The sequence below is a fragment of the Acomys russatus genome, chromosome 10 (genome assembly GCF_903995435.1).
Source record: "Acomys russatus chromosome 10, mAcoRus1.1, whole genome shotgun sequence".
Lineage (NCBI taxonomy): Eukaryota > Metazoa > Chordata > Mammalia > Rodentia > Muridae > Acomys > Acomys russatus.
In genome coordinates, this window is record NC_067146.1 from 28,758,688 (window position 1) to 28,785,557 (window position 26,870).

A 26,870-nucleotide genomic window follows, 5' to 3' on the forward strand; every position below is an offset into this window, starting at 1 on the left:
TGTTTTGTTTTCTGAGACAGGATTTCTCTGTGTATCCCTGGCTGTCCTGGACTCATTTTGTAGACCAGGCTGGCCTCTTCAAGTTAAATTTAGGTGCAATTTGGTGTGGTCTTAATTTTTCTAACCTTCTATATAAAAGAAAGAAATTTTTCTTTTTAAAATTCTTTTTTACTGAATGGAAATAGATAATTTTTTCATACACTATATCCTGATTATAGTTTTCCTTCCCTCTCCTTCTCCAGGTTCTTTCCCTGGTCCCTTCACCTCTAGATCTATTTCCTTCTGTCTCTCAAAAACTAACATATTGGTGCACGCCTTTAATCCCAGTGCCTGGGAGGCAGAGGAAGGTGGATTGCTGTGCATCGGAGGCCAGTCTGGTTGACAAAATGAGTCCAGGGTAGCCAAGACTACACAGAGAAACCCTGTGTCAAAAAAGAAACAAAAAAGAAGCATAAGAAAAAGAAGCATAAGAAGAAGAAGAAGAAGAAGAAGAAGAAGAAGAAGAAGAAGAAGAAGAAGAAAAAGAAGAAGAAAACTAACATATCAAAGTTGGATACAGCAACCTAACAGGAGAAAAAGATTCCCAAGAACAAACACAAGAATCAGTCAGGAATACTATAAAAATACTAAGCTAATAGCTTCAATATATATAGTAAAATAAAAATAGTATAGCTGTGCTTGCTCTTTCACTCTCTGTGAGCTTATATGAGCCTTGCTTAGTTGACTCAGAGGACCTTGTTCTTCTAGTGTCCTCTATCCCCTCTGGCTTTTACAATCTTTCTGTGTCTTCTTCCATGAGCTTTCCTGAGAAAAGGGAGAGATTTGATGGAGACCTCTTATTTATACTCTTTCTTTTTACTTAATTTCTAGCTGCGAATTTCTACATGTGTTTCCATCTGCTGCCAGAGGAGCCTCTCTGAAAATACCTGATGAGGTACTAATCTGTGAGTATAGCAGAATGTCATTAGAAATCATTAATTTAAAAAAAAGATTTATTTATTATGTATACAGTGCTCTGGCTACATGTACACCTACAGGCCAGAACAGGGCATCAGGTCACATTATAGATGGTTGTGAGCCACCATGTGGTTGCTGGAAGTTGAACTCAGCACCTTCTGAGTAGCAGTCAGTGCTCTTAACCTCTGAGCCATCTCTCCAGCCCATAATTGTTTTTTTTTTTTTTTTTTTTTTAAAGAGCAGCAGTGCTTGGGTTTAACTGAGGTTTCTAGGCTATCTATCTCTGGTTCTGGTTATCCTAGCAGTGTTGGGTATGGGTTTCTTCTTATGGAGTGGGCATTAGGTCAAATCAGACATTGGTTGGCTACTCCCACAAGTTCTGTGCTACTTTGCCATAGCATATTTTGCATGCAGGACAGATTGTAGATTAAAGGTTTTGTGGTTGGGTTTGTGTTTATGCTTCTCTTTCCGTAGCCTACTGAGAGTACCTTCCTGCACTGATGAGATTAGAACAAAGGGGTAAAGGTGGTAAAGGGAGGAGGACCCCCTCAGTCACAGTCATAGGGGAGGGGAGTCAGGGGAAAATGGGAGGGAGGGAGGAATGGGAGAATAGAAGGGATGAGATAACAATTGAGATGTAATATAAATAAATGAATAAAATATATTTAAAAAAATAAATACAGCTGCAATGAACATAGTTGAACAGGTTTCCTAATGGTAGGCTAAAGTATCATTTTTGCATATGCCCAAGAGTGATATAGCTGGATCTTTGGTAGAACTACTTACATCTTTCTGAGGAACCACCATATTAATTTCCACGGTGGCTATGCAGATTTTCGCTTTCACTAGTAAAGGAGGCGTGCTCTCCTTGCTTTACATCTTGGCCAGGATTAGCTGTCACTTGTGATACTGATCTTAGCTATTCTGACAGTAATTTGGATTTGCATTTCCCAGATGGCTAAGAATGTTGAGCATTTCTTTAAGTGGTTCTAAGTCATTTGAGATTTCCCTATTGACAATTCTCTCTTTTGAATCTGTTCCTTTTTTAAAAAATTGGACAATTTAGTGTTGTGATAAATTGTTTCTTGAGTTCTCTCTCTCTCTCTCTCTTTCTCTCTCTCTCTCTCTCTCTCTCTCTATATATATATATATATATATATATGTATATATATATATATATATATATATATATATATTGATTATTAGTTCTATATTGGATGTGGAGTCAGTAAAATATTTTCCCATTCTGTAGGCTGCAGCTTTTTCCAATTGGTGGTGTCCTTTGCCTTGTAGAAGCTTTTCAGTTTCATGAGGTCCCATCTACGAATTATGGATAATGGTGGCTGTGCTAATGCTGCTATTTGTGATCTGTTCAGAAAGCCATTTCCTATGCCAGTGAATTCAAAGTCATTCCCCACTTTCTCTTCTACCTGCCTCAGTGTACTTCATTGTATGTTGGGGTCTTTGATCCACTTGGACTTGAGTTTTGTGCACAAAGATAGATATGGATATTTGCATTCTTCTATGTGCAGACATCCAGTTTGATAAGAACCATTTGTTGAAGATGCTGCCATTTTCCCATAAATGTTACATTCATAGCGTTTTGGCTATGTGTATTTGGAGACTCTGAAGAAAACCTGTTTTCTATCTTGGTGAGTCTAAAATTCTGAATGTAAATCAATATCTATCATATCTTGTCATTATCAACTTAAAATATCTATAGAGACCTAAAAATACCTTAACCCCTCAATAACTAAGCTTAATTGTAAAACTAAACTCTCTGGTCTTCATCCCCATCACAGATTTGAGAAGGAATAAAATTAATTACCTGAGTATACAAGGAGTGCAGATTGTCAGCTTCCCCATACTGATTCTATTTCCATTTCCAGGTCTTGAACAGTTTTTTGTTTGTTTGTTTTTCTAGACAAGGTTTTTCTATGTATTCCTGGCTACCTTGCAACTTGCTCTGTATATTAGGCTGGCCTCCAACTCATAGACTCATATGCCCCTGCCTCATGAGTGCTGGCATTGAAGGCCTTCTTAAACAGTTTTATTCCTTTTTTTTTCAACTGTTGGTTTTTTTTCATTCATTTTAAAAGGATTTGTTAATTTCCTCCAATTTTTCATTTGTGTTTCCCTTCCTTTAAGGGGTTTATTAATTTCACTTTTAAGGAACTCTATCATCTACAGATAGTTGGCTTTAAGGTCTTTTAATTATGCTCCAGATATGTTGAAATAGTCAGGATCTACTGGGGTATAATAACTGGGATCTAGTAGAGATATAGTGTCTGACCTTAATTGATTCTGTTTTTATATTGGCATCTAGGCATTTGTATTCGGTATGATTATAGGTCTAGGTGTAGATTTCTGGATTTGTCTTTGTTGGGTATATGTTTTCTTCCTTGCTTTTTTTTCCTCCCTGGATTTTAGGAGAGTAGGACGACTACCTCTCCTGCACTTTTCCTGTTTTCCTGGCCTGGTCAGCTGGTATTCACTAGGAAAGTTTGGCGGTGTTGGAGGTTTGGGATACTGGGATGAGGTGAGGAAAAGAAGTTTGTAGGAGAAGGTCTTTGTAATCATTGGAGATGGGGTTGTAGAGGAAAGAGAGATATCCTGCTACAGAGCTGGGGATAAAACTGGGTAGATTACATCTCAGGAGGAGTAGGAGAGGTATGGGTCCACACTCAGCCTACTTTCTGGGAGGAGTGTTCTTTAGGTTAGCGGGGACAAAGCAACAGACACACACACACACACATACACACAGGCAGAGAGAGACAGAGAGAGACAGAGACAGAGAGAGACAGAGACAGAGAGAGACAGAGACAGAGAGAGACAGAGACAGAGAAGAAGGAGGAGGAGGAGGAGATGAGGAGGAGGAGGAGGTCTGCAAGAAGCCTACCGGGTTCTGGCATGTGTTGCTTGTTGGTTACAAGGAAATGCTTTCTGGAATTTGGGCCTAAGAAAAAGCAACAAATTGACAGAGGGAGGTGAGAAGGGGAAGATCTGTGGGATCCATCTGTGATGGAAACAGGGGTAGGGGGCGAGCAGAGAAACCTGCCAAAGATATTATGCTGCAGAGCTGAAGATGAGCCTGGGGGTTTAGATATGGAGAGAGAGAGAGAGAGAGAGAGAGAGAGAGAGAGAGAGAGAGAGAGAGAGAGAGAGAGGGAGGGAGGGAGGGAGAGAGAGAGAGAGAGAGAGAGAGAGAGAGAGAGAGAGAGAGAGAGAGAGAGAGAGAATATGAATCTGTGGAGAACTTTCATTGTCAAAAGAAATTATTTTTGACTGATAGACTCTATCTCTATAATGTCCTTTGCATTCAAATTTGACCACTAGCCTTTAATGTTCAATGCATACAGTTTCATGTAGAAATTTTCATGCCATTTTCATTATGCTTTGCCTTTGTTTTAAGAGACAGAAGTAAACAGTTTGCCAAAGCCACATTAATAATCTGTCATGCATGTTTGCTAACTCACAGTAAGTGTTGTTAGGAGCTTGGTTTCCTGGAACTAGAACTTCCAAAGATTCAGAGTCTTAAGAGATGGCTGTTAGCTGCCTCTCAATCTTTGTTTGAACAGGATTTTGTCCTACTGATTTGTGTAAATACTGTGATAATCGTCTTGCTCTGGGGAGACTCAGGCCTGGAAATGTAAGGAGAATCTTTCACAAAACACAATGAAGAGAGCCAACATCAGAGAGCCTAGGAGATCATGGAGATGCTGAGGACAGCTGCATCATTTTTCTGGTCTTTCTCAATTATAGAATCAAGCTGCTTTGCCTTTTTTGGGTAATACATGTCATATAAAGTCATATTAAAATATAAATAGGAAAATTGTTACAATACATTGTAGCTTATAATAGAAGGTAAATAAAATTCTTTCCCATTTGGAAATTTCTTTTGTGTTTAAATTCTGAAATTTTAGTGATGGAAACTTTGAGCATTGGTTAGAGAAATGTTTCAGAAAACCTCTGGGATGATCTGAAAGTGGTAGATGTGAGAAGAATGCTTTGGGAATTCCATGTAGTCATACATTGGCTGAATATTTAACAAATACATATCAATAGTATAAACTTTGTTACATTTTCTACCTTTTTTGAGGAATTATGGAACTTAAATAGTAAGAACAGCAAATAGTTTCTCTATAAGAAATCTACATGTACCTACCATTTGGCTAAGAACACGGCCCCATTTACTTTCCCAGATAACACTACAGAGTCAACAATACCAAAAGGGTATGAAGCTACAAAGTGGCAAGGAAGTATTGAAATGTTTTATCTTTCATGAGTGTTCCCACTCTTTTCCTGATGCCTTAGCCCCTGGGAAAGAATATTCCTTCCTTCCTTCCTTCCTTCCTTCCTCCTTCCTTCCTTCCCTCCTTCCTTCCTTCCCTCCTTCCTTCCTTCTACTTCTGCTACTACTACTACAAACCTTGTTGTTTTCATCACTGCTGCCTGGTGTATCCTACCATTTCCCAACAAGCACTTACGGTTGTATTTGCCTCTATTTTCTGTATAGATTTCATGTAGCCTGCATATAGAAGTACTTCATATTAGGGTTAGCACCAATTGAGATTAGACAGATTCTAATCATGTAAAGGCTTTGTCTTAGGGTTTCTGAGTTGCTGTGAAGAGACACCATGACTATTGCAACTCTTACAAAGGAAAGCATTTAATTGAGACTGGCTTACAGTTTAGATGCTTAGTCCATTATCATGGTGGGAAGCATGGTGGGAAGCATGGTGGGAAGCATGGTGGGAAGCAGGGCAGGATGTAGGCAGATACGTGCTGTAGAAGTAGCTTAGAGTTCTACATCCAGATCCTCAGGAAGCAGAAAAAAAAAGAAAAAAGAAAAAAAGAGCCACACTAAGCCCATGATGAGAATTTGAAATTCAAAGCCCACCCCAGCGGCACACTTTCTCCAACAAGGCCACACCTTCAATAGCACCACTCCGTATCAGTCTGTTTAAACCACCACATTCCCTGTTATCCATAGGGCCTGTAGCCAGATCACAATGCAAAACGCATTGAGTCTAACTACAAAATCCCCACAGTCTATCACAGTGTCAAACCTGTTTAGAAGTCCAAAATCTTCTGAGACTCATTTGCCATGTCTCATGACTTATGTCTCTTAACTGAAATCCCCTACAAAAATAAAAATAAAAAAGCAGATCACATACTTTCAACTTATAATGGCAAAGGGTATACATTGCCCTTCCAAAAGGAAGGAAAGGGAACATAGTGAGAAAAATACTGAACTGAAACAAGACTAAAAAACAGTAAAGAAAAGTCCAAATGTTGCATCTCCATGCCTGATGTCAAAGCGCTCTTTAAATCTGCAAGCCTTTTCTACTTTGTTGACTGAAACACATTCTTTCTCTTGAACTGATTCCACTCCATGTTACTTACTTTCCTTAGTAGGTATCCCATGGCTCTGGCTCCTCCAACATTTTTTTTTTTTGGGTGCTGCAAAGCAATCCAGGCTTCACCTTCACAGTTTCACACAAGAGCATCTCTAGGCCTCCATTCTGGGACACCCGTACCACATGCCTAGAATCAGGGACTTTCTTTAGTTGAGGAGGGAGATCCCATAACCTCTTTTTAAAAAAATATCCTTGACTCTAAAGACAGAACCATTTGGCCAAAACTGTTTTATGGGACTGGAACTTGGCACCCTGTTCAAATACATTTTCACCAGCTTTCCATTTCTGATGGTTTCCATCACTGCTTAAGCCTTGCTGTAGACTAGGCTGACTTCAAACTCAGAAATCCATCTGTCTCTGCCTTAGAGCACTGGGATTAAAGACAGGCACCATCACACTGGTTATAAGCTTTTCTAAAATTCCTTTTTACAGGTTGAAAGCTTAGCTGTATGGATCTTGCCCTGAGGACTTGCTTACTCTGTCTTCACAGAATTTGGCTGTCAACTCCACCTGCATCCAAGCTTGCCCGTTTTAAGGCAGAATTCTGTCTGTGGTAGAAATGAGGAAAATTTTCCCAGTGGCTTATTTGCAACATTTGAAGCCATTTCCATAAGGAGGTTCTTTGATGCTAATCATCTTCTTTGAGGTAGGCTGGGTGTTGGTAGGAGTTAAGCTGTTTTGTTGTCAAAGAATTTTTAAAATAATTAAAACCATCTTTAAATGCCATATTCTATAGGTTTCTGAGGCTTTGAAGACCTTATCTAACTATAATAGAATTATATATATTTGTTAAACCTAGGATGTATATTCTTGTGATAAAGATAGATTAGTAATTGACATGACCATGATTTGATTAACTAACAATTAGCATGTATTATTTAATTATCCTAAATAGCCTGCAATACACTTTCATGGTATTTGAAGTAAACCTTGTATTTTAATTAAGTTGTATGGGTACAATACCTTATATTAGAGTAGAAATATATACAATGTGTCTGAAGACTAATCTTACATTTGAATTCTATACCAATGTATCAAAATTAAACTTATTTTGCATCAATATAGAACATTCTATACCAACGAATTAAAAATAGCCTTATTTGTGAGCAACAATTAAGGCCTTAAATTGACGAGTAGATTAAATAATATACTCTTTTGTCTGTCATCCCTATATATTTCTATATTCCCCCTTCTTTTTTTTCAACCCCTATTTCCACATCTATGAAAGAAAGATAAAGGAAAAGAGAGACATTCCTGAGTCAACTCTTGTTTTCTCTCAGAATAAGACCAATAATAACTTATAACCAACTCCCAATGAAAATAAGCATCTGTAGCTCAAGAAAGCAAACAAAAACCTACCCAACACTCCTTAGGAGAAATTGGACATCATTCTCTTTACATTTCTTCCAACAATTTTGAGCAAATAGTACATTTGTAGGGACCCCCAATTGAGGAAAACGGTTAAACACTCTAAGAATAACATTTGTGGTCCAGTTTTTAATGTTGAGAGATTCTAGGATTAATAGGAGTCCTGTGTGGAGTCTGAAATGCTGGACCAATTGGGATTGAAAACTTTCTTTAAAGCTGTCTTGGGAGCTGTCCTGTTCTGATGAGGAATAGCAGCTGAAGCACAATTTAATTAGTCATATGCATCTGTATGTACATATATACACTTGGATTTAGATGTTGGTGGATGCCTGAAATGTTGGATCCTCCTGAAATTAGAGATATAGGCAATTGTGGGCTGCCTGGCATAGGTGCCATGAACCACACTTGAGGCCTTTGAAGCAATGCATGCACTTAAGCATGGAACCATTTCTCCAGTCCTCTTTATTATTAGTTTTATGGATTAAGAATGACCATGTCCTAACAATGAAATATAGTAAAAACTAGATTCATTGGTTTTTGGCTTTATACAAACAAAAACAGTTATTTGTACCATTCTTGCAGTCATTAATCAATTGCAATGGTAACTGAAAAAAAAACAACCATTTATAAAATTATGTATTTTAGTATTTATCCTAATTTGTCACTTGTCGGTTCTCAGTTTCCTTTATATTTTGATGTTACTCAAGGTTAAATTTATCAATTCAATTTTTAAAGCTCTTGGAATTTGTTTTTTCTTTACCAGGGCTTACTGTACTACAAGATTAAAAACATATCTTTATTGCAGGAAAATGAGCTACTCTAGATATCACCACATTAATTAAGCCAAGCCAGTCTCAGAAATGGATAACTACCATATTTTCTCTCCTTTGTGGGTTCTAGTCTTATAGACCCACTAAATCACATATGTACAAATGACATTAAAGCAGAATAGAAACTACCTGGGGAAACACAGGGAACAAATGGGTATGGGCAAGAGCTTAGAGAAGGGGGATAACAGGAAGTGGGGCATACACAGAAAGTACATCGTATAACTGAAGAAATGGCTTTTTGCAAACCTGTATAAAAAATGAAAAATAATCTTCATGAAATTAATTTACTTTTGACAAATCCTTTTACACAAATTTATTTAATAAAGAAAGAAATTTATTGTTACTTTTTCTAAATTGAAACTAATTATAGAAATATTATTAAATAAATCTTTTCTGTTACTAATCGAAAACCATGATTACTGTGAATTATAATTTCATATTATTTCAAATACATAATATTTCCCTTTAATTTGCTTATCACATAGCTCCCCAGCAAAGATAAGTTAATTTTTTTATGGATTAAAATGCTATTTTATTACCTGGTGTGACATTAGTTTTATTTAATATTTTCTGGCTTTGCTTATATTATTCTTTTGAAGAAATCTTAGTACCATTTTTTGGTACTGAGCTGGGTGACTCAGAGACCTAGCGTAAAACCAAATGTAATCGCCTCCACTGCAAGACAAAAAAAAAAAAAAAAAAAAAAAAAAAAAAAAAAAGATTCCTAATGATATTCTGCTGTGCTCATAAGTTTGTGCTTAGCCCAATGGTCATCAGAGAGGTTTTCCTAGCAGCTGATAGGAACAGAAGCAGAGACTGACAAGCAAACATTAGGTGGAGCTTGGAGAGGGGAAGAGGAGGAGAAAGGATTGTAGGAGCTAGAGGGTCAAGGGCACCAGCAGAATATGGCTCACAGATAGCCTGTTAATAGTTTTACATAATTTATTTACATTTAAACATTTATTGTAGATATTATGTCTTTTTGTAATTGCAAATATAATTTTATATTCATAGTTTCTAGCTGATAATTCATTAAAAAGAGAAGTATTAGTGATTTTCAACTTTAATTTTTAATCAGACCCATTAAATTATTTTCTTAAGATTTATTATATATAGTCTTGAGTTTATTTATAGGAATACAGAATTATGACTGCAAGTCAGAGAGATTTTACCACTTGATTTTCAATATATATGTATCTTTTTAAATTAATTGATACTGTCAGATAAAATTTCAATGATAAAAGCGAAGGTGGGCATTATTCTTTTGATTTTATGTCTGTTGAGATAGATATTTGATTTTCTCTTAGCTTATTGTATAGTAGAGTGTGTGAATGAATTTTCTGATACTGAATTAGCTTTAAAGCAAATGGATTTTAATGAAACCAATTTAAAGGGCACCAGTATGATATCTTAGCAAACAAGATGGAAATCTTTCATTTAAAAACACCACTCAAGGAGAACAGTAATGGTATTCTGACGGTTTAAAATTTAAGCATCTCTGGAGCCCTCTCTGAGGGTCATTATCTACTCTTTGTTGTTTTAAGAATCATTATTGTTCAATCCCTAGCAATTACCTATCTTTCTTCCATTATTCTTCAAAGGATTCTATACTAACCTAAGCTATAACATTAGTATCTTATTATATAGTCAGTTTGCAAACTGAATACTTATTTCAATATCTGTCATAGATTCAAGAGTCTGTAATTTAAATAACATAGTACACCATCAAGATAAAGCACAATCAAAAGGTGCCAGTCTGTAGCTTATTTACAGTGGAAAAAGAGTCTACTTTCCTCTGTCATTATCTTTTTTCTTTCAAGTGATATATCAAAAGAATTTTATACAAATAAGAAAGCAAATTTGGGTCAAATTTCACATAAAAAGAATGAAAATAATGCCAAAAATGTGTTATTTCAGGGAGAAAAATCTTTCAAATGTCTGAATATCATATAAGACTAACCTATTTCTCAGAATAGGCTCTCAAATATGTAAACTATATTATACTTTTGTTTTGGAGCAGAGATTTATTAGAATTAAAACACTAAGGACTTTTAAGTAGGAGAATTTTTATCAAATATTAATTTAATATTTTTTCAATAAATAAAAATAATTAGTATAATAAATATAAGGTTATGTTTAGGTGTTATTTCATAGTGTAATGAAATGTTATCTATTATCTAAGGAAAATATAGCATACAGAAGGAAAAAACATACTCTTAACCTAATTTTTATTTTATTAATTTTTAGTTTTTAGAATTTGACCTGTCAAAATACGTCAGCCTCACAAGGAAGAACTTAAATACATATATGATAAATTATAGGTCCCAAATGTTCTGAGTTCAAATTTGAGGCTTATTAAGTATTGAGACTTCTCTGTAACATTATCAGGAGGTTTTTATGAGTTTTCCTTGAGTGGTCTAAATTATGGGGTTGCCTTTTGGAAACTTGCCTCACTCCTCCACATTGTGAGCTTTTGTGTGATGTGTATTTTATAGATGCCTGGGCCTCCCATGTTCCTGGCTCTTGTAAATGTTTTTATTTTCTCAGATGAGGAGATGAGATGAGAGCCACACCCGGGCTTTATGAATATATAGCTTGGGCTGAGTCCAGAGTATTTCTAACTATCCCTAGGCTTAGGTAGGCCAGGAAGTTTCTAGCCTACATACAATCTTGTTACAGCATGGCCTGGTGCTTTGTGTTTAATTAATTGCTTGTCCCCTGAGATTCTTACTGGTCTACAAGCAAACCTTTATGTATACCAAATAATGCTGTGTATCCTTGCCTCCAAAATTATCTCTGATTGGCTAAATAAAGTTGACTATGTACCTGGGTTGGGAAGAAGTGAGGTATGCAGAACTAAGGGTCATGGGCTTGGAAGACTGAGGATCACAGGCGAGGGGAGAGAGGAAGGAAAGGTGCAGCGAGAAGAGAAGAGGAAAGCAGAGAGACCTGTGAATTAGAACCACGTGGCCAGGAGGAGTTAGCTCTGAGGACTGGTGATGAAGAGAAGCAGTCCAGATGTTCAAATATTTATGGGAATTGTAGATTGGAAGTAGCCCAGATAGGAATAATTAAAGCAAATGGAGTGGACAGTAGGGATGGAACAAAAAGATAGCTTAGGGGGTTAGTTTCTGTCCCTTCCCCAGAGTTTAAGGCATATTAAAGATCTAACAGGTATCTGTGTCTTTTATTGATATGACAGCAGGTTAAATAATGCCACAAAATTATATGTAATTAATAGTAGATATTAATAGCTTATTTTATTCAACACAATCTAATCTTCTGCAAGCCAAGACCTTAAAGGCTTCAGCTTCCGGCCTCTATCTGCTAATCTAATATGATAACAGGTTAAATAATATTGCCAAAAAATTATATGTAATTAATAGTAGATATTAATAGCCTATTTTCTTTAACACAATCTAATTTTCTTCAAGATAAGACCTTGAAAGCTTCAGCTTCCAGCCTCCATCTTCTAACCTAGACCTATTATGTTTTTAATCGCTGAGATTTACTGCTGAATAAGCACACCCTTTTTAGTTCTTTCTGAACTCTGGTTGGTTCAGCTCAGATGTTCTGGCTCAAAACTCCACTCTAAGATGACTGATTACACTGGCTTATCTCTGCTCTTCACTGAATTGCTCTGTTTGGAAAAACTGACTCTAAACTCCAGGAACTGAACTGCATGAACTCAACTGTACTCAACTGAACTGTACCAAGCCGCACCAAATTATACTGTACTCCTGACCTGTATAGTCTCCATGTTCTCATTCTATGCACTGCTCTTAAGTAGCTTCTCTCTCCAATCTGTTCTCATGAGAGTTAGGCATATCCTATTTCTGACTCATTATGTCAAATCTTTCATTCATCACACTGTATACCTCTCAATTGGACATCATTGTTTGGGATTAAAGATGTGTACTAAATTCCAGCCAGAGGGATTTAAGGTGTGTCATGTAAATAGTCCAGCCAGACAGGATTAAGGGTGTGTATTCTAGCCAGAAGGATTAATGGAGTGTACTAAGTGTGTGTCTTTATTCCAGCAGGATCACACAGACCTTGCCAGAGCTACCATGTTACTAGATTAAAATTCCTTTACAGGTTCTGAATGTTATTCATTATAAATGACTACAATGTTGTTATGTGAGTACATTTTCACTCTCAAAAGTCCCAATTTTCATGTAGGAGTAATAGTTGAAGTCTTATTATAAGATAAAAAAGCCAGTTTCCCGAGTAAAGTAAAAAGAAGTTAATTTATAAAATTCAGTGACTATGTTATTGTCTCCTCTCCCCCTTTGAGTATTTACCATTCTTAATTTTGATACTTCCTCATGCTCAGGCACTAATTTTAGGGTCCTTATGGGCCCTGATGTGTCACTTGAGAGCAAGAAATATAATGATAGAGGAATGTAGAATCTCTTTCCACAATATTTTCTGCAAATTGCCATCTTTGCTTTTAAGCAGTGTGTTAGTACTTTTCTGATCCGTGATTATTTGGTGCTAATGATCACAAGTAGTGATCAAAACTTGAGGTAACCAAGTGTATATATACTCAATAGAATACTATTCAGCGGTAAAAAATGTAAACCATCACAGGAAGAATATTGCAATGGACTTCTTTCAGTTTTTAAAACACTAGAATTGTGTGCAATGAAGTGTTATGATTTATTTATTATATTTAAAGAGGTCAGTAACTATGAATATGATCAATAGAGTTATCCACTAGATAAAAAGAAGCAGAATATGATAGTTTCAGCGATTATCAATGAGTAAATCTATCATATATCACATCATACATATAAATTATCATATCATTTTATATTATATAGTGTTTTCTGAATCAAAGTGGAAGAAGAGGAAGTTTGCTGAGTAGACATATTTTATCTATTTGCTACAGGGTGTGCCTTGTATGAGAAAGTTCTGAGTAGACAATATTCTTGTCCTTATGTAAATGAGTGAATATCTGTTGTAGATGTGCTGGTTAATCTTCACAGTCATCTTGACTAGGTTTAAAATCACAGGATACTACATTTTTGGGTATGTCAGTCAGGTTATTTCTAGAGAGTTTAACTAAGAAAATGTGTCACCCTGAAAGTGGGGGCACTGACCGTGGGTTGAAGTATAAACTGCACAAAAAGGAAACAAGAGGAAGCCAGCTGAAAGTCAGGTTCCCTTACCTTCTATTTCATGATAGCAGAAGCGATATGGCCACACACACACACACACACACCTTCATGCCTCTCTGTCGGGAATGAGTTCATCTTCTCAAGCTGGAGGGCCAAATAAAACTACCCTCCCTTAAGTGGCTTCTTGTCACATATTTTGTCACAGTAGTAAGAAGAGTGTCTGATGTAGAATATAGGATTTACCTAGTAGATCCCACAGTGTGGGGGGACTTCAATAAGTACCTGAGTAAAAGAAAAGAAGGGCAGTATAAAATTGGTATAACTATTCAGTGTAAGACAGTTATGTTGATTGGAGCTAAAATACAAATTAGTATTTCAATTTCACTGGCATTCATAGTTCTTAAAAATCTTAATTGCTCACACAATATTATGTCATTCCGGGAAAGCAATGATATGGTTAAAATACAAAGGAATATATAAAATAATAGAGCTATAACATTGCATTTGTTTTTAATGAATATTAAGACAGAATAAAACCATTAACTCCCCTCCCTTGAATTTTCAATGTTTATTTTGCTATACTTTCATCTGCTTCTGTCTATGAAGCTTAAAGAAAAACATTGCAATGGTTATAAATTCAGGTATAATGTTAGGACTAAAAATGCTAAGAATATAATGCTGAAGTGAATTCAAAAGAACAGATCAAAGGTTTCCATACGCTAAAGTAAGTTTTCTATTTTGAGTTAAAATTATAGATTAGAAAAAGAATTGGAACTTACTTGTTGAAGAGTTTTGTGTTTGAGTTGATCGACAAGAGTGAGAGAGAGAGAGAGAGAGAGAGAGAGAGAGAGAGAGAGAGAGAGAGAGAGAGAGAGAGAGAGAGAGAGAGAGAGAGTGTGTGTGTGTGTGTGTGTTTGGAGGCCATAAGTTGACTATCTCCCTCTATCACTATTCACCTTTTTTAAAAAAAAATACAAAGTCTCTTGCTAAAACTGGGACCACTGGTTTATCAGAATGACTGGCAAGCAAGCAACCAGGATCTTCCTGTCTTCTCCTCTCTGGGCTAGGATTAGAGGTGCATGCTCCCACATCTGGCCTTTTATGTGTATGTGTTGGTGACACGGACTACACCACTAAGCCATCCATCATCTTAGTCCCTCAAGTCTTAATATTCATAAAATTGTATATGTAAATACTTTTAACTCATTATGCTTGCTAAGTATGCCTGCCTCTCTCTCTCTCTCTCTCTCTCTCTCTCTCTCTCTCTCTCTCTCTTTCTTACACACACACACACACACACACACACACACACACACACTCACTCCTCTATTCTTACCATGTGGTATAGGAAATTCTTTTCGATATTTAACTATTTTGATGCTTCCTGTCACATTTCTAGGTAATGATAGCTTTGGAAAATGAAGATTCACTTTGTTTCAGAACACAACACTGACCTCAGCATACACAAGCATTTCTAGTGTAGTTATATGTTGGTTTTGTTCAGACCAAGTCTTGGAGTTTACATCAAGTCACTAAGTCTTCCCTCTATGTGGACAAGTCATGTTGCATATAGTTACTTTCTCCTTTGATGTTCCTTCTCTCATTTTCCTGTAGTTAATAATTGTGTTGGTTTTCTACATGTTTTTCTTTACATTTGTCAGTAAACTCTTAAGATCTTCACTGGATGTGTTACTTTTCCCTCATTATGTTGAAACATGAAAGACTGATTTCATCTTTCTGGAGATTTGTTATGTATAATTTTGTGTGATGCTTAACTTAGGGCCCATTCTTGAATGTCCTTTTATGAGGAAGCGTCTTTTTGCCTTTGTTGGGGGGGGACGCTCTGCTGTTTGGACATTTACTTGTCCTTCGTCAGTACCTTACTTAGAAGGCTGCAGGGCAGGAAGCCCATGCATGTGCTAGGAACATTTTCTGTAGCAGAAATCGAAAATTCTGATCTGGAATGGTTTTTCTTTTTTGACAGATTTTTTTAAAAAAAGTTTTTCTCCTTTTGTCTTTTAGTTTGCAGTTCTTCTCCTAAAAGGTGTTCTCAAGTTTCTATGTTGCTAGCATTTAGAAGTGCCTAGGCACCACTGCTTGAACAGATCCTTTGAATTTGGTCATCCATGCCTATCATTTTTAGAAGTTTTTTTTTCCTTGATTCTTTCTCTTGTTTTGTTTTCTTTTAAGAAAAACTCTCATGTAACTCCCATGTAGCTCTGGATGGTTTTAAACTTGCTTTATAGCTAAGGATGACCTCGAATTCTTTATCCTTCTGCCTCCATCACTAACTGCTGAGAATACAGACATGTGCTACGGTGTTCAGTTTAGGTGTGCTGCTGCTCAAACACAGGGTCCTATGCATCTTGTATAAGCCATCAGAAAGCTGAGCTATACTCTAAAAGGTTCCGTGGCTGGAAGTTTAAAAATATCATTATCTTCATATATTCTCTTCAGATTTGCTGATGCCATGAAACTTCTATTGTTATAACAAATATAGAATTTTCCTTTTAATTTTATTTTCCATGTCTCTATTCTGTATTTCTTTCTAAGATATTCTATCTATAGATTTCTACCATTTAAAAAAACTCCAGTAGCCATTGTTTTTTCTTTAAATGTTCTTTTCTTATGATAAGCACTTGGTGGAAATCCACACATTTTCACAATATAAAAATTTCATAATTCTCTGGGTTTGGGATGATATCCATGTAAAATATAGGTGGGTCTTTTAATTTTGCTGCTCAAACTCTTCCTGTCTACTCACACTGTAATTTTATCCCATATATGTTAGAGAAGTATTACAGTATCTCAGAAAGCTTGAGGAATAGACTTGGACCATGTTGGGGCTGGGTTGTTTAGTTTGGATAAGAGACACTGTGGCTAATGGATTGGCTTTATTTTGATGAGCCTTAGGGAATTTAGGTGACTCTGCAAGCTTTCTGTCTGCATGAAAGAAAAACAGGACAGAAATTTTGGCAAGATTTATTCAGACAAAATTTTGGAGTTCTTAGCAAGAGAGAAAAAAATCTTACAATCTGGCCAATCTTATCTCCTGGGAACCAAATTTGACACAAGCTTGAAAGGGCTGATGAATTTTTTCTGTCCTTGCCACCACCCCTAATCAGAATCCACACAATGTGGGAAAGATTAAGCTTTGTCATAGGTGGAAGCAATCTTGGCGGTCTTTACCCTTGGGGCACCCCATGAATACCTTGTGACAGGCTGAGTGGAACCATCCTGGGCCTGGAATTCAGGAAGCAGACCTGGGAACCCCACCTGCGCTATTGTTTTTTTAATTGACCCTCAATGGGAGAAGGAGACTGCCCTTCCCATGTGACTCAGGCAGGTAGGGAGGAGAGAACAACAGGTCTAGCCCGGCCTTGAGCGCATGTGGAGCAGCAAACAGGCTGGGCCAGCACGCAGGCCAGAGAGACACCTAAGGACCCGTCCAGTGGAACGGATACCGGAAGGTTCACTCTTTTGTCCCTTTAACCTTTTTTCCTTCTTGTGTAAGCTAGTTGGGTTGTATAATAAAGTTTAATTATTAAGAAACAGAGCCAACATCACAACATGGTGTTTGATAGCTAGAATGCCTTTAGAGACTCCTAGAGTTGTAATATGTGCTAGAAGGTTGAATAGTCCAATCTTCCTGAATTAGGAACTTCATTTGGGGTGGGTCAGAAAGGCCTCATAGGTGTTGCAGTGAGCAATCACTGAGAATTTCCTGAACTACACGCATTTCTAGTAAGAACCTAAAGCCTTGTGTTTTAACTCTTGCCCCACTCTTGGCTTCTGGTCCTCTTTCCCATCCTCTGCTCTTTCTCTTCTTACCCATTATTGTGCGATCTTTTCTCGGTCCTTCTTCTATGTCCCTGTTTCCCTAAGTATTACAAGCGCCAACATCTTCAATTCACATTTGTTTTTAATTACTTACTGAAATTAATAACTGAAAATTATTATTAGCCTAACACTGAACTTGGTACTTTGCATTGCTAATCTAACCAAATGATCAACAACAACCTTGTAAGATGACAATTTATTTTCAAGCTACAATCATTGCAAATTTGAATGGCAAGTTTGTGTGAGAGAGAGACAGAGAGAAAGAGAGTGATTTCCATAGACTAGCCTTTAATTTGATGTATTGGCTTTTAATTGGATTGAAAATGTATAAAATCTATAAGAATGCCTTAGTCTACAGTCACTTGGATCTTGTTATAATTAGTGCTTCTCAGAGTAATTGTAATCTCATCCACGTAATAACCTAACCGAGATACTCCAGAATGAGCTAAAATCACAAACATGACAGCATGCAGCGATTTGTAGTGTAGACTGTGTATCATCATGAATTCCACTTCCTGGTTTTGGTGGATGCTTTGATGAAAAAAATGTGGTATCGCATCTGTGGGTGTTTTTTAGGTAGCAGTGCATATACTATTTTAATAAAGAGTCATCACCACAAAAATCAAAAGCAGACACATCATTTTATATTTTGCAATTAAGTGTATGCTTGTTAGCAGCAAATTGTAGCATCTTTGATGGTGCAGGTAATGTATGTTTTCTTCTCAGCTTACTGAGGCTGTGGTAAATGGAAGCCAGCCTCAAACATCAAAGAAGAGAGGTTTTCCTTTGTAGGAAAGCATCATTATGTTTTCACACCATTAGGGTGATAGATGTTCCACATCTTCTCTGCATGAAGAAGATGCTTTTGATTATGTTATTTTGAAACTAAACGTAGACCAAGCAGAATATAATGTTGATCATTACTCATATATATATTAATAGCACAATGCCTCACATACAGTTTATTGATTACTTTATGAACAGTTTTAGGCAAAGGTGGATGTTAAAGAACTCACTAATTGAAACTCATTTTGATTTAATTAATTAGACATATCAGGATCCAATTTTCTGTCTTTTATGTGGCATTCCCTTGAAAGCTTGCAACGTTTTTCATGATGGCCTCATAAAAGAAAGCCTCAGAAATTACTATAAAGGGGCACAAGGCAATTTAGTCTCCAACAAAAATCAGGATAAAATGCTGAGGGATGACAAGGATGCTTGTTATCCCATATCTCTGCATACCATTAAACAACAATTTTCAGGAATAAATGCAATCCCTGTTTTAGACCTAGAGTTTACTGAAGGAAAAGTGTTAGCTGAATAAAGTAGACATTGCCAAGATGCTGCAGGATGAGCACACATGAATTAATTATACCTGAACAGTGTAGCTATACTTTCCATTACTTTAAACATTGCGCTGTGCCCAAGTTAACACTGCTAAAACAGAGTTTACGGTGATATTACAACAAGCCTAAATTAACAAGGGAAAAAATTCATTCGCTACAGTATTTTGCTCTTTCTAAAAGACCAGTAGATGTAAAGTTTAAGTTAGCCTGTAGAGACCAAACCCACCAAGAGTGAGAGTATATCGTTGAATGCTTAAGCCCTTCTTGGAGTGATTAGAAGTCACCTCTGTCTCTGTTACAATTACTATGAAGGCTGCATGGAACCTCATGAAACTGAAAAGCTTCTGTAAGGCAAAGGACACTGTCAACAGAGCAAAACAACAGCCTACAGACTGGGAGAAGAGCTTCACCAACCCTACATCTGACAAAGGGCTAATATCCAAAATATATAACGCACTCAAGAAATTAAACACCACCAAACCAAATAACCCAGTTAAAAATGGGGTTCAGAGCTACACAGAGAATTCTCAACAGAGGAATATTGAATGGCTGTGAATCACTTAAAGAAATGTTCATCTTTCTTAGTCATCAAGGAAATGCAAATCAAAATGACTCTGAGATTCGATCCTTTACCCTTCAGAATGGCTAAGAACAAAAACTTAAATGACAGCACATGCAGGCCAGGATGTGGAGAAAGAGAAGTACTTCTCCTTTGCTGGTGGGAGTGCAAACTTGTACAACCACGTTATAAATCAATCTAGTGCTTTCTCAGAAAATTTGGAATAGTGCTATCTCAAGACCAAGCTATAGTATTCCTAGGCATATACTGAAAGATGTTCCACCATACAACAAGGACATTTGTTCAACTATGTTCATAGCAGTTTTATTCGTTATAGCCAGAATCTGGAAAGAACCTAGATGTCCCTCAACTGATGAATGGATAAAGAAAATTGGTACATTTACACAATGGAATATTATTCAGCCATTAAAAAACAAGGAAATCAATCCATTTGACCACAAATTTCGGAAATTCCTTTTTTAAAAAATATGTTTTATTAATTTATACATATTACATCTCAGTTGTTATCCCATCCCTTGTATCCTCCCATTCTTCCCTCCTTCCCATTTTTCCCTTACTCCCCTCCCCTATGACTGTGACTGAGGGGGACCTCCTCCCCCTGTATATGCTCACAGGGTATCAAGTCTCTTCTTGGTAGCCTGCTATCCTTCCTCTGAGTGCCACCAGGCCTCCCCATCCAGAGGACATGGTCAAATATGGGTCACTAGAGTTTGTGTGAAAGTCAGACCCCACTCTCTGCTCAACTGTGGAGAATGTCCTGTCCATTGGCTAGATCTGGGTAGGGGTTAGAAGTTGACTGCACTTATTGTCCTTGGCTGGTGCCATAGTTTGAGCAGGCCCCTGGGCCCAGATCCACCCATCATAATGTTCTTCTTGTAGGTTTCTAGGACCCTCTGGATCCTTCTATTTCCCCATTCTCCCATGCTTCTCTCACCTAGAGTCCAAATAGTATGTCCTCCTCTCTCTCCAACTTTCCTGGTATATAAGGGAGTATATACCATTTGACTCTTTCTGCTTCTGGATTAACTCACTCGTTGTGATCATTTCTAGTTCAATCCATTTGTCCACAAATTTTTAATACTGAGTAGTATTCCATAGTGTAAATGTATCACAATTTCTTTATCCATTCTTTTACTGAGGGACACTTAGGCTGTTTCCATGTTCTGCCTATTATGAATAAGGCTGCTATGAACATGGTTGAGCATATGTTTCTGTTGTGTGCTGGATCTTCTTCTGGGTATATTCCAAGGAGTGGAATAGCTGGGTCTTGAAGAAACCCTAGTCCCAGATAGATTTCCAAAGTGGTTGTACTAGTTTGCATTCCCACCAGCAATGAAGGAGTGTTCCTCTTTCTCCACATCCTTGACAGCATGTGGTGTCACTTGAGTTTTTGATCTTAGCCACTTTGATGGGTGTAAGATGGAATCTCAGAGTCATTTTGATTTGCATTTCTCTGATGACTAAAGACGTTGAAATGATCATAATGAGTGAGTTAACCCAGAAGCAGAAAGAGTCAAATGGTATATACTCCCTTATATATCAGGAAAATGGGACAGATGGGAGGACATACTATTGGGACTCTAGGTGAGAGAAGCATGGGAAAAAGGGGAAAGTGGGAGGGAGGAAGGAATGGGAGGATACAAGGGATGGAATAACAATCAAGATGTAATATGAATGAATTAATAAAAAATAATAAAAATCCAAGGAAATCTTGAACTTTACAGGCAAATGGATGGAACTAGAAAAGATCGTCATGAGTGAGCTAACCCAGACCCAGAAAGACATGCATGGTATATATTCACTTGTAAGTGGACATTAACCCAATGTAGATGTCCTTTGAGGGTCTCCACTCAGCAAGGGATTGGGAGAAATGCTAGGACTCACAGCCAGACTCTGGGCTGCGTGCTGAGAGTTGTATGGAAGAGTGGGCATATGGACGGACCCAGAGGGGTCAGGAGCCCAATAAGGAGACCATTTAGGTAGGCAGATCTGGACCGAGGTGGGCCTCTAAAAACTGATGCACCAACCAAGGAAAATGCATTCAGAGAACCTAGTAGAAGAATAGGCAGCTAGCTCACTGTCATACTTTCAATGGAATATTGAGATTCAGTATGGATTGGTGCTTTGTTAGGTAACATGGAAAAATTTTCAAGTGAGAAGATGTGAAGAGTCAGTATAGACTAGTCCCAATTTTAAGAAACAAATACTCATCAAATAATTTCAAAGCCCCATATTAATGTATTAAGGATGAATATTTAATATTGATTCATATGATTATCAAGGTATCAGTTATTATTTAACTTGCTATTATAGAAATAAACGAATCAGATGTCTGTTAGAGTTTTAATATGCCTTAAACACTGGAGCTGGGCAAATCTTAATTCCTCTAAGCTACCCTGTTTGTCTCTCAGCCACAAATCCCATCCAAAATTCCCATCAGTACTTACACTGCTCCATTGGACTTTTTCTCTTCACCATGCTAATCCTTAGAGGAAGGTCCTCCTGGCCACTTGTTTCTTGTTCACACTAACCCATGGCAATCTCCTTTCTCCTTCCTCTCTTGCACCTCTCTCCCTCTCTCCCATGATCCTCTTCCCTCCAAGCCTGTGAACCCTAGCTCTGCCTACCTCTCTTCTGCATAGTCCAGTTATGGGCAATTTTATTGCCCAATCAGGGATAATTTGGGAGGCAAGGTTACATAGCATCACTTTGTGTATGTGACTATTTGCTTGTAGAACAGTAAAGATCTTGGGGACAAACAATTTACACGTGAATACATAGCAGCTCCATCAACCACAACACCATAAGTTCATCCCTGTGTGTCTAATATCATTGTGGTGTCATGTGAGGAGATGCAAAATCAACATAATATGGTGCTAACATAGATAGGTCATATAAGATTATGAAAAACAAGGACTTCTGGGATAAGCTTCCTACATCAAAGTCTTGATTGTGAAGTTTACTAGCGGGGAAACCTTGGAGAAGATAGTATACAAGGTCCTATTTCTCATTTTTCTCTTCTATTAGAGATGAAAGATGGGACTCCTTTGGGCATACTAAATAAATTACTATCTATGACGTTTTTTCAAACCACATCAATTATATAGTGATGCTATCTTATAGGGGTACATACAACCCTGAGCAAGGTGAAGAGGGAGAAAAGAAAAAGAGAAAATAATGAAAAAGTGCATTTAAGAAAAGAAAGAAGCTGCAGGAGCCCTCTTCTGAAATGGATTGTTTCTCTTAGTGCTTGGATTTGCTATTAGCATCTTCCATTGCCTGCCCTGCCTGAAAGGACCTCTGTCCAGAACTGCTTTCAAAATCTGATGCATTGGCTGCTCTCAGAATAGTATTTTTAGCATAAGACCCAAGAGTTGACCTCTCAAAGCATGTAGCTTCACAGAAGCATTGAGCACCATTCAACCAAACTTCACTGCAAAGATATTCATGCTCTGTCTATTCTGGCTACAAAATAGTTTGCTTTTTGCATAAAACTTCCTTAATACTATTCATCATCTTTGCTTTGATCATATCGGAAGGTAGGGAGTGGCAAAGGAATAAACACTGCTGCAATCTGATCTTTCCTCTCTTTTTTTCACAGAGCCTATGGTGCAGTCTGGGTCTGACCCACTGCTATTTCTTAGGATGCAGTTCTTCATATATCTCCCGTATTTTTGTTGCATTTGGGAGCATAGAAAAAAGCAGCTTGGTTTATTATTATTTAGTTATTAGTATATATTTATTTACTTTTGAGACAGTTTTCTTTATATAGCCCTACCTGTCCTGGAACTCACACATCCACCTGTCTCTACCTCTCAAGAGCTGGGAGTAAAGGAATGTGCCACCAAGTCCTGCATGATCATTTATTATTGTCTCCAAATTCTTTTCAAGATATTAATGGGCTAAACAGCTTGCAAAGATAGATGTAGCCATCTCTTTCTGTCACAAAAGGCATGTTTAGCTGTGGAAAGCATAAACGCATAGTAACTCCCTTTCTTCTAAGGCTCAGTATAATGAACAAGGGAGTTCCTGACTTCAAGACCTTGTGTAAAGCACGTTGCTTGACACAGACTCTAGAGGCTTCAGTACAAGGAGAATCTCTGTGAATAGTAAGCTCATGCTGCGTGGAGTGCCATGAACAGGACAGTTCTTTGTCTTTAACACACGAGTTTCCTGTCCTCTGCCTGCCAATCTTTGAGTCTCTGTCAGTCTAATGTGTTTCAGAGATAGAGGTAGCAAAAACATCAGATTTTTATAGACCTTGACATGACTCGTTATAAACACTTTGGTATTTGCAGATGCATTAAGATAGCCAAGTTATAAAGACAACTTCAAGATTATGAGATGGAGATAAATGTGTATGCCAGTTTCCCCAGGAATGGGTGATTAAGACTTTGAGGGAAAAATAAACCTTGAAAATATTCAGACTCACGTATTTGCATGGGACATGCAATCTGCTGGGGTGGGGGTGGGTTAATATCAGTCAGTAATAAGCTCCTTTGATCCAGCTTTAAATGGCCACATGCAGCTGCATAGAAGACCTAGACATTTGCTCTTTAGCTAGGAGAACTGTTCCTTTGTGAATGTTAGTTACTGTACAAGTGTTGGAAAGTGATTGCTGAGGTAGTACCCTCAAACTGTTTATGCTACAAAGTTGTCTCTCAATAGGTAGACTTTTAGTAATGAAAAGGGTATTTTTTTCATTTAATAATGAAAGCTTCTCAAATCAGGCAACTTCAGATAGGTGGCTAAAGGTCAACTTGGACTGAGGAAGAAAATTAAAGAGAAAGAGACGTATGAGGTCATGCTACAATTTACCTGCATAGGATGAGTGACAGGGCTAAGATTTGGCAAGCAATAACACTGAATGAATAGAAAGAACTCCAGGGTCCTAGTAAGTTTCTTAGTTACTCATGGACGCAGGGTGTACCTCTCTGTGAAGTAACAGAGAAATGAGGTAATTTAATATTTTACTATATTCTTCATGTCAGAAAATGATACAAGTGATGATAATGATGAATATGGATAATGATAAAGATGGATGCAGGAATCTGTATGTGGCTAGTGGTAAGTGACCAGAGCTTTCCAATTGACTGTCTCAGCTTCTCACCTTAGAAACATCAGTATCTGTAACCTGTGCTTTGTAGCCCTGTCTTTTCATGCTGATCGAAGAGCTATGTGGTCAAAAGCACGTGTAAAGATATGTCCTTAGTCAAAGCCGTAAAGACAGGAGACAGGAAAAATAACATATTGGACTGAAAATGACGAGTCATTGATTTCCCGGATGGAAAATTCATGTACTTAGGTGAGGTTACTACAGAGAATTCACCTATTCTGGTGTCTGGCACTGGCCTGACAGGCTTAAAAATGTTATTTGTCAGCTGACTAAGAACAAATCTGCCTCAGGGGCAGAGTTATACAGAAGCAACTAATATAGATTAATGAATAAAATTCCAAAAGCCAATCTATTAATTTACTTTGTGACATGAATGTGATGAAAGAACCAAAAATTGGGTTTGCTGATCCATACATTTCTTCCTGTGGCAGATCCAACAAGGGCAAAGTTTGACTAGATTCTTGCTCAGTGAGCCTGGAATAGGACCACAGAGTACACTGTATGATACTCAGGCCCAAGCTCATGGGTCAGAGAACTTTGTGCTTTGGGCACAGAACCCTCAAATTATTGTATATATACCTAATGGCATATCAGCCTCCTCCCCTTTTAGCAAATTCTTATTCCCTCTCTCTCTTAGCTGTTGATTAAGATATAGCTATGCTATTACATAAATGTCCTGGTTGCAATTTCAGGTTTCCTGTGGGCTTGTCCCTGTCACTTTGATTGACAGTCATTTCTATAACATATGTTTGAAATTTGGCACACAGTACAAGACTCCCAAGGTCCGAGGCAATCAATTCCATATGTAGCAAATCTGTGCACTGTGACATTTCTTTTCTAGCAATCCATCGTTTTGCCTTGTCTCTTCATGGCTTTCCTTTCATATGTAATCAGCATACATTCCTACTTACAGCAGTTTATCTCTTGTCACTCTTCAAAGAGTAGTGCACTGCTAAAGTAGTTAGAAGTCCCATTAAATAAGAACCTCCATGCACAAAGAATCATTTTAGTTGTATGTGGCTTAAATCTCTAGGGCATCTTTCAAGAATATTCGTTTTCCCATAATATTTTCAAGAAATATGCCACCTTAACAGAAAAATGCACTTTGACCAGAAACACTATCTGTTCATCTGACAATAGATGATTTTGAACTAAACTGCATACACAGACAGAAACACTTTACTTGTGCTGAAAATTATAATTTTATGTCTTTGTATTTCTAGGTATTAGGATTTTTTGAGTGTTTTTTTAAATTAACAAGATGGAAGTCATCACTCTCATGATTATATTATTAATGAATGTTTTTCTACTTCTAAAATCTAAGATGCAATGGCATTTTAAGGAACATTAAACTTAAGGATGATCTTTGTGTTATTTAATATATAGATAGCTTTTTGTATTTACTGAAGCTTAGCAACTTTGATTTTCTACACAGCATCATTTATAGTTATTGACAAGTACAAGTTTCAGCTGAAATGGTATTTTGACATGACTTTAAATGGACATCAGATACTGACATATAAAACGGATTATATACATTCTCGTGTTGGCTATAAATGAATTGTTTTTCTTCCCCCAGAACTTCAGAGTATCTCTGTGATCTGTAATTAAAGTCTTCTCCAGAAGATGAATTTATTTACTTATTTCTAAAGTGCTCTATTGTGTGAACAGCTTTCCAAACAAGCAGCAAAGCAATGCACCTCCCCCCATATTTATACCAACTTTAAGGTATTTAGTTTTTGAATTAATTAAGTTTTCCACATGGAATTTTATGCAACTTTCATTTTTGTTGATTCTCCCTAGCGCTGCTATACCCTTTCAACCCCAGCAGTCTCCCTTCTGTTTTGCTCTATTGGATCCTCCATCCTCCTTAAAGCCTCTTTCTTCAGCTCCTTTCAACTCTCCCGGCTTCTGCCCATGCTCATGCCAGTCTGGATGCCCATGTTTATCAGAGGCTGGATCTGTGTGTGAGAGGACATTTAGTATTTACCATTTTGAGCCTGGATCCCCTTAATATAATGTTCTGTTTCACTCAGCCTCTTTGTTGACGCTCAAGATCCATAAGACTTTCAGAAAGCATCAGCACATGAGCTATACAATGCTCATCGAAGACAAAAAGGGATTGCTTCAGCCTCCTGATTGAAATTCTATTTAAAGTGCTCTGCACATTTGTCAAAGGTCACTTCTTGGGGAAGAAAATTAGCAATTCTCCGTGTTTGCAAAAGGACTCATAAGCTAACATGTCAGGCATCGGAACCCAGACAAATAAAATTCTTTTATTTTAAATATT